The sequence below is a fragment of the Achroia grisella genome, unplaced genomic scaffold (assembly GCF_030625045.1).
Source record: "Achroia grisella isolate CSIRO2021 unplaced genomic scaffold, CSIRO_AGI_Agris_v1 utg546, whole genome shotgun sequence".
Classification (NCBI taxonomy): domain Eukaryota; kingdom Metazoa; phylum Arthropoda; class Insecta; order Lepidoptera; family Pyralidae; genus Achroia; species Achroia grisella.
This window is the reverse complement of record NW_026712931.1, coordinates 3,980,594-3,990,694: the sequence shown is the minus strand read 5'-3', so window position 1 is coordinate 3,990,694 and position 10,101 is coordinate 3,980,594. Positions and strand designations below refer to the sequence as shown.

Genomic DNA, 10,101 nt, shown 5'->3' with positions numbered 1-10,101 from the left:
TCATTAGTCAAGATTATTTTTTTTTTTTATTCCTGATTATTATGATTTTCATTATTGAAGTTAATCAAGTGAATTAATTGAGTAAAAAAGTAATCGAACACAACATTATGTAAAACAATTTAGGAGGGGAGGAGGGTCGACCATGTCTTATTTTTTTTTACAAGGGGGTGGGAGGGAGCCATGACAGTTCTTACGTAAGATCACAAATGCGCAATGTTAAAATTATACTTTTAAAAAGTACGAATACCGCGCGAGTTCCGAGATACCATTCAAGACTGTTCCTTACGATTTTTACTGTCCATCAATACAAGATTCGCTCATGAAAGAATGTCTAATTACTACTTTACGTCTTTGCGAAAAAGGCAGCGCAATTTCACAAAAACTTCATGGGCATATTTCAAATAGTAAAAAAGAAAAACCTTTAGCCATATATTCAAGGCGAGGCAAAGAAGTTTTGTGCCGCATAGGGGCTGATGTGGAATGGATGAACGTAGACGACGTCGACGACATGTATGGACCACCTAGAAGCAGTACCTATTATTAGAGATGTTCCAGTTGCAGATCCACTTTCCGAGTGGGTTTTGAACCCCTGGGCTGAAAATCTTATGTAGGTAAAGATTTTCAGAGGTATGATTAACACCAAAGTTTATTACTACCAAAAAATATAAAAAATTTGCACCTTTGTAAAATAAATTCTAAATAAAATTGTTTTTAAAAATTTGTAAAAATTGTTATTTAGAATTTATTTTTCCTTTAGATTCTTACGTAATAAAAATTTAACAGGGGGAGGGAGGGGTCGGCCTATTCTTGTTTTTTCTTATAATAGGGTATGGGGTCAAAAACTAGCGAAAAATCTTACGTAATTAATGAATGGCCCCAACGCCTTATCCAAGATAAATTTATATTGCAAAATGTTTATCAGTTAGTATAGCAGAACATACAACAGATATACAGGAATAATTTAAAAAATGATGGACTGTGTCTTTAGATGTGAACCAAAGAATAAAACTGTCAATCATTCAAATCTTATCAAACCTATTCAAGTTACAAATTATACCGTGTTACCAAATCTTGGCAACAAGCAATTTTACGTAGTCGAACTCACGTCTATCTGCTTATATTAAAATATAATAATATATATAAAAATTATAAAATAGCTTTTTATAGTCACGTCGCGAATAATAGGCCGCACCGTGACTACAAAATGCTGTATTTCGCTGGATAATTATAAAATATTGTATCATAAATCGCGTCGCTAATAGACAATTTACTCGAAGCGGGTAACAAATGAAAATCATTTAATCATTATTGATAGGTCATTATTTAATGCAGTTTTTTTATCATTAAACATTTGCTTCTGCTTTTACTTATTAATATGACAAATGGAATATTGTTTGATTCTAGAGTAATTAAATTATCTATTCTGTGAACTACTTTAAACAACTTTTATATTATATCAGTATTTGCTTACCTTTTTAATTAGACCAAACAATCAATACAAGGTAATAGAATGAACTGAACACTTAGTTCTTCATCTTTTTATGCTGAGCGGAACATTTTTCAATAAGCTATAATACTTTTTGTTTACTTTACACTACTCTACGCTCATTCTGATATTATTAAGTATATGTAAAACTGAGATAGAAGTTATATGTACTTTAGCATAAATATATTTAAACAGTGTTCCCTTTAAATCTGTATTTATTTTAGATATCTGTATTACTAGCAAAATAATGAAAACAAAATGGAACTTAGTTTCGGACTTCAATAAGGGGGGGGGGGGGTATGCGAATGCATATCAAAAACAGGATTGGTTTACAAATGGCCGTGTCCCCCCCCTCCCCCCGCCATCTCAACTCGATTAGCGATTCAACTTAGTTCTCGGAATAGCTTCACCAGCTTATGTCAATCATGTATTATAATATCTTTGAGATGATTAAATGCTATATGTTCTTATTCGAATAAAAATATATTTCGTACATGAGGGCTTTTATTCATAAATGACGTAAGCTTCTATTAGCGATGATAAATTGTATAGAGTTTGCATATATAGTGTACAAATCAGTAGTAATTATATTACGATAAACTTTTTAATAGTAAATTCATATAATCTACAATTCCCGACAAACTTTAGACAAACCAAGCATAAGCAATACTAATAAATATGTAATGATACTTGTGCTGTTGCTTTTGTAAGGGGAATTGTTGAACTTTTCTAATAGTGTCATCGCTAATAAAATGCTATCTTACTCTTTTATCTCATTTATATAGTTATACTCTTAAATATTTATAAGGTATTAAATTGTATAACTATTATGACAATAATCAGGTTTATCTATATAAATATAATATTTTAAACAATGAATGGCCTCGTTGTTTAGGCACGATTAGCCGCATCTGGACACTGAGATTACTGTCAATTTTTTTTTCGCCTTGTCATATACAAAGTGATCGATTAGATGGCATTTCGTGTATGTAAATATAAAGCCCTTATTCCTCATGAATGGCATCATATGAGTAATCATGGCCATAACAGTGTATTTTGTGATGCCCTTGATTTGTTATTATCTACAAGCACCACTTTTATACATCACTCTAAAACGTACTAATATTTATCAAACTGGTTTAGTTCTTTAATCATTAACATTGTATTTCTTTTATTATACAATAAACAAAAAATATAGTTTCATTGTAGCAAGTCATACTGTGACTTGTGCTGTGTTTATAACTTTCACATGACATGATGACATGACACTCAATCTATTCCATAGTTATCTAGCAAACTATTACAAGGTAAGATATGATAAAGTAAATTGCAAATCTATCAATGGAACAACTTAAATATAAATTAAAAATAACAGTATATTGTTTTAAGTAAATAAGATGCCTATATATGTAAATTCCTTATAGATTTGATAATATTTTTTCTCGAGAATTTTTTTTAATGTGTATTAATTGCAACTATATCACATTAAACAATGAATAAGTACTTCTGCAACGTCAACTCTTCCATATAATGTTATACTAATTAATATTTATTTAAAAAATCTTCGATATATGTGTACATTTTCCATTAATTCACTGTATAATGTAGTGACATAAATATGTGCCTTTGAATGTTGTCTACCTCTTTGAAAGTGTTTTTAAATATATCTATATATGATTGCAAAAAATATTGCACAATTCTTGATGTTTATTAATTGTCATTCAAAGGGACTCATTTCCTATTTGTAACTATATAAATAAGAATATATGTTAGAGTGTCAAGAGGCGGCCAACAATATAATTATAGTCTTTGTGGATAACACTATTCTGCATATATATATATCTCAATCAGTCATTTATCGAAGTCAACAATATATTTATTTTGGTTATGTAGTATATGTATTCTTATTATACAAATAAATAACTAATTTAATTCAATTATATTTGTTTAGTTTAAACAATGTCTATTCTCTAATGAGATTTCAATTCTTTTGCATAATAATATCAATCACTAGTAAATTATTGTCGACAATATGACAATTTAATAGCAGATTACACAGTAAAAAAAAAAAGAACAGGAGAGCGATATACAGACAAAAAGGGACGATTAAGAGGCGATAGTGTAGCATGCGGCGGGGCGAGCACAGAACTGTGCGAGTAAAAAAACAATGATAGTATCTCAACATAAATATGGAATGTAGTAAACACTCAATTGAAAAAACCCTCGGATTCTGGCACACGGCCAACATTAATCTAATATTAAATTAGAGACAATATTTACAATAAAATAGTAACTATGTTTTGTAAAGTATAATTTTCTTGTTTATTGGACTGATATGCATGCATCCTTCCACATACACTTACCAATATAAAAGTTGTTTAAACAGAATTACAGCTGCTGGATAGAAATTAAACTTTAAAGGTCACTTAAATTGAAACTGTACATCATAGGACATTAGCTCACTATTGACTGACCTCTTTCATAATATACAATATCATCGAAGTTTACAATCGAAAGATTCATTAAATATTATATATATTTTTAATTGTTTCTATTTGAATTAATTTTACCTAAGACAACATACTTCAATGTAGACTTTATAGCGTTATATCTTTTTTACTTTATTTCAGTCTTAGTTTTCGCGAAACTCGAACGGTCCAAGGAGCACGGAGGCTCGCCGGCGTCGTGGCCGCCGCCGCGCCGCGTTCAGCTCCGCCGCTACGCCGCTCCGCCGTCCGCGCACTCCGCGCACTCCGCACACTCCGCGCACTCCGCACACTCCGCACACTGCGCACTGTCCGCTCGCGGCTCGAGCGCCCGGCGACGCTCCCGAATAAATAAATACCAAGTCTATAATACTCCGGGACGCGCGGGCACCCCGGCTCGTGTGATCGTCCCGATAATGGAATGTAAGCGTGATATGGTAGAGAGGTAGCGCGGCGCGGCTTGGTCACGCGTCGGGCGGCGGCGGCGGCGGAGGCGGCGGGGGCGGCGGCGGCGGCGGGGAGCCCGCGCCCCTCCGCGGGACCATCACGCAGGGCGGCGGCGCGCTCGCCGGCAGGAACGGCGGCGCCGGCCTCGCGCCCATGCGCACCCACCACCGGGTCGCCTTCTGCAGCAGTCCGTCCTTCTTGCCGCCCCCTCCGCCGCCGCCGCCGCTTCGCCGAACCGCTGGCGTCTCTGCTCCCGCCCATTCGGGCACGTCGCTCACGCACTTGTTCGGTGGAGGCTGAAAGCTGCTTCTCGTCAGCTCGGCTTGCTGAAAATGTATATTCCTAATTTTAGTATACAATTACGATACGAAAATTTGCTGTTTATGTCCCAGTAAACTGTTTCATATTATGTTGTTTTCCTTATCACAATTGTTTATTATGTATATTGTAATGGGTTCACATATTTAGTTTATGATTGTCTATGCCACTCAGTCCCTATATGTCATTCATTCAGTATATAATAAGTACAATATGGAAGTTGATAGTTTGTGTAATAAATAAGAATATAAATAAAAGTTACTTGAATAACAAGCTTTTACTTAATATAATATGGCGCAGTCGATTAAAAATATAAAAATAAAACAACAGAAGTTTAAATTGAGATCGTACATAATAAAATTGAAAAATGGAGTTGGTGAAGCCGCCTCCGCCATTAAATTATAAAAAATTGAAACAAAGGTTCGAAATCTACGCTACTGCCAGTGGGGCAATAGAAAAATTATCAGAAGAAGGAAAGATAGCCCTGTTTTTACATTGTATGGGTGAAGAAGCGCTCGAAATATATAATAATTTTGAATTTGACAAATCGAAAACACAATACAAAAGTGTTCTTGAGAAGTTTGATTTGTATTTTATGCCCATGACAAATGAAAGCATAAATAGAAATGTGTTTTTTAGCAGGAAAATCAAAGATGATGAGAATTTTGATGAGTATGTTTGTGCATTAAGAACTTTAAGTTCAAACTGTAACTTTGGAGTGATTAGAGAAAGTTTAATAAAAGATCAAATAATTCGAGGTATTAAAAAGAAAAATATAGTAGAAAGGTTATTGAAAGAAACAGATCTGGATTTGAATAAATATATCACAATTGTAAAATCATATGAATTAACAGAAAAACAAATAAAAGAGTTTGCTGTGGAAGAACCTAAAATAGATTTGGTTCAAAGAAAAAAATTACAAAGGAATCAAAGAAGTTATCCAGAACAAGATTTAAATAATTTAGAGGAACAAAGAGTTTCACAAAGATATCAAGGACAAAGGTTAATAAATAAGGAGAACGGAGATTACAAAAGGGTGTCATCAAAAACATTATGTTACAGGTGTGGATATATCCATGGATTTAAATGTCCTGCATTTAATCAGAAGTGCAAGAAATGTGGAAAGTTTGGTCATTATCTTGGTCTTGTATAATTATGATGGGTCTAAAATATGTTGTGTGGGAAAATTAAGAATTACAGGTATGTTGGTAAATAATAAAAAAGAATCATTTGACTTTTATGTAGTTGATAGTAAGTGTGTTCCAGTGTTAGGGCATCAAACAATATTATCGTTAAAGTTATTAGAAAGAAAATATTTAAGAAACATTGAAAGAAAAAATTATGATAGTTTCATCAGTAAGTATCATGATTTGTTTGATGAAAAATTAGGGTTATTAAAAGGAGATGAATATAAAATTAGGTTAAAGGAAGGTACAATTGGGAAAATAGAACAATGTAGAGGAGTACCAATTTCTTTACATAAACCGTTGAAAAAAGAATTGGAAAAATTAGAAAGATTAGAAGTAATAGAAAAAATTACTGAACCAACAGAGTTTGTAAGCAATATTGTTATTGTAAAAAAGCCAAATGGCAATATTAGAGTTTGTCTAGATCCAAATAATTTAAATAAATGTATTATGAGGGAACATTTTCGGTTGCCAACCTTTGAAGATGTGTCAAGTAAATTATCAGGAGCTACAGTTTTCAGTAAATTGGATGCTTCGACAGCGTTTTATCATATTAAACTAAATTCAGAAAGTGCTAAGTTGTGTACATTTGCCACTCCATTTGGAAGATATTTTTTCAAAAGATTACCATACGGTTTATCTAGTTCTCCTGAAATATTTCATCGGAAATACAAAGAAATATTTGAAAATATTGAGGGTTGTGAGGTTTTTGTAGATGACATTGTTATATTCGGTAAAGATAAATTGGAACATGATGAAAGATTGAATAGAGTATTACAGATAGCTACTAATAATGGAGTTAAGTTCAATTTGGAAAAATGTGAGTTTGGTAAGCCAGAAATACAATATTTAGGTCATTTACTTACAAGTGAAGGTATTAAACTAGACCCTAGAAAAGTAGAAGCTATTGTAGGTATGTCAAAGCCAAAAAATAAGAAAGAAACTCAACGATTACTGGGTATGATTACATATGTTTCAAAATTTATTCCATCATTATCTCAAGTTTGTGTACCTTTAAGAAAATTAATTAAAAAAGATGTAGAGTGGACTTGGTCTAAAGAACAAGATGATTCTTTTAGTGAGTTAAAACAGATTTTAGTCTCTGAACCTGTCTTGCAATATTATGATGTAAATAAACCGGTAAAATTATCTGTAGATGCATCAAAGGATGCGCTAGGAGCAGTTGTATTACAAAATAATTTACCAGTGGCCTATGCGAGTAAAGCTATGACAGTAACACAAAAGATGTATGCTCAAATAGAGAAAGAGTTACTTGCTATTGTATTTGGCTGTACTAGGTTTCATGATTATGTATATGGTAAGAAAGTAGAAGTTGAAACAGATCATCGTCCTTTAGAGTTAATATTTAATAAACCTTTGTGTGATGTACCATTAAGACTACAACGTATGCGTTTACATTTACAAAGATATGATTTAATTGTCAAATATAAACCGGGAAAAGAGTTGCAATTAGCTGATACTTTATCAAGAAGTCAGATTAAATATAATGATAATATTGATAAATTAGAACAACAGGTGGAAGCTCAAGTAGGCATGGTAATTTCTTCATTACCAGTCACTGAAGCTAAATTACAGATTTTTAAAGAAGAAACTAGGAAAGATGATGATCTACAGTTGATAAAAAACTATATATTAAATGGCTGGCCAGTTTTTTACAGTATTCCAAATAAGTTAAAGCCATATTTTACATTTAAAGAAGAACTGTATACTTATGATAATTTAATTTTTAAAAATTTTTGTATTGTAGTACCTAAGTCATTGAGGCCAGAGATGTTAGAAAGAATTCATTATAATCACATAGGTGTAGAAAGAGAAAAGTAAAAATAGAGCTAGGTCTGGTATGTTTTGGCCATTCATGACAAAAGAAATAGAAAACAAAGTATTGTCATGTCACACATGTGATAAATATAGAAAATGTAACAGTAAAGAACCCATGGTTATTAGAGAAATGCCAGACAAACCATGGAGTCAATTAGGTTGTGATGTTTTTCATTATAAAGATAAAAACTACCTTATAATTGTGGATTATTATAGTAAGTTTTTTGAGGTAGGCAAGTTAAAAGATTTAAGACCAGAGAGTACTGTTGAGTTATTAAAATCTTGTTTCAGTAGGTTTGGTATACCACAACGGTTATATAGTGATAATGCCACAAATTTTTGTAATTACAAATTTAGAGAGTTTGCTAAATGTTGGGGATTTGAACATAGAACTAGTAGTCCCACACATGCACAGTCTAATGGCTTGGCAGAAAGATATATACAAACAGTTAAAAATTTGTTTAGGAAAGCTGATAGTGAAGGTAAAGTTAAATAAATACACCCATATCTAAAGAGTTAAATTATAAAAGTCCATGTGAATTGTTAATGGGGAGGAAAATTCAAGGATTGCTTCCATTGATTTGTAAACCTAATAGTGAAAATTTAAAAGTACAAAAATCATTGTATGTTAATGTACATAAACAAAAGAGATATTATGATAGAAATTGTAGAAGCTTAGATGAATTGGAAATGGGACAAAAAGTTGTGTTATTAGATAAAAATAATAAGAAACCAAATCAATATGCACAGGTAATGTCTAGAGATGTAAGACCTAATTCGTATAAAATACTTACAGATAGAGGACAAATATTAGAGAGAAATAGGAGGTACTTAATTAAGAGCAGAAATCAGGAAAAGTTGCAAATTGTTCCGATAGATAACAATAGTAATGAGTTTGAAGATAGAGTGGTAACTGATAGACAGATTAGAGAAAATTTATGGGATAGAAATTCTAATATTAATGTTGATGATTACTGTACTAGGGAACAGAGTCCAGAGAATCATCCTCGGGAACAATTGGAAAGTAGGATCAATGAAAACAATCATGCATTGTATACCAGATCGGGTAGGTCTATAAAGAAACCGGTCTATCTTCAAGATTATGTAGTAGATGTTTAAATAGCTAATTAAAAGTACTTGTAAAATAAGGGGGATGTAATGGGTTCACATATTTAGTTTATGATTGTCTATGCCACTCAGTCCCTATATGTCATTCATTCAGTATATAATAAGTACAATATGGAAGTTGATAGTTTGTGTAATAAATAAGAATATAAATAAAAGTTACTTGAATAACAAGCTTTTACTTAATATTATATATATTATGTATATATTGTAATTTCTTTGTTTCCTTTATATAATTTTTGAAAATAAAATATTAATGGTATTATGATATACTTTTTTATGTAATTGAAATGGCAAACCAGACCTTAGTACCAGAGGCGGATCGTGAATTTGTGGGGCCCTGGGCTAAATCTACTTAGGCCCCCTAAGTACCTAATTATATTGCTCAACTAAAAAAATACACCCACCAAAATTAAGCAACCAGAAATTCCCCGTTCGTCCGTTCTTTTCGATAGACGTACATTTGAATGGGTTGATTGATCTCAGGGTTGCCAACTTTATGATAGGTTTTTTATCATTCTAGACATTTTTTTATATTCTAAAAATATTGTTTCAGTGGGGACTTTGTATCCTCGGGGCCTGCAGCCCAAAAAGCCCTTAGGTAGATCCGCCCTTGGATAGTACACTAGATGGTGAGTGGTAATCGTAGGTATCCTGTAACACGTAATCCTGCATCTAAACCAGAGTTTGCAAAGTTAGTGCTTGGCGACTGCAATGGTTGAGATTGATGTACCCATACTTACTAACTTTTAAGCTACTTCGGTAAAATTATTAAATACATTCAGCGATATATAGACTAATAATGAATGAATGTATTGGAAAATAGGTGTACCTGTGCACACCACACACTCAAAAAAGATTGAAACCATGTAATCCTTTTTTAAGCCTTTGCTAATAAAGTAATGCTAAAACGGTCAAAGTTAACCCTTAAAATCTCGTAAAAACTTTCAGTAGTAAATGCTTAGTTTAACATAATTGATATCTCAGAATGATCAACTTTGAATGTTCGAAATGATTATACTTAAGTAACAAAAAAAAAATACAATTCTATTAGGTCAATACATCATTTTTAATAATTTTGTATTTACTACCTACTTTTAATATGATAAACATTAAGTGAATAGAAAGTAATAAAATAATCATAGGTCGAGGGTTCAGATAAAAGCTGTGTAAAGATGTTTAATTTTCTCAATATGAGAATTATTTATCTAAT

General features: G+C 32.3%; 1 pseudogene; it reads right to left on the bottom strand.

The window, feature by feature from the left end:
- Positions 1 to 4,204: 4,204 nt before the first annotated feature.
- The window catches only part of LOC131848080 (uncharacterized), a 51,682-nt pseudogene continuing 45,785 nt past the window's right edge, over positions 4,205 to 10,101 (bottom strand).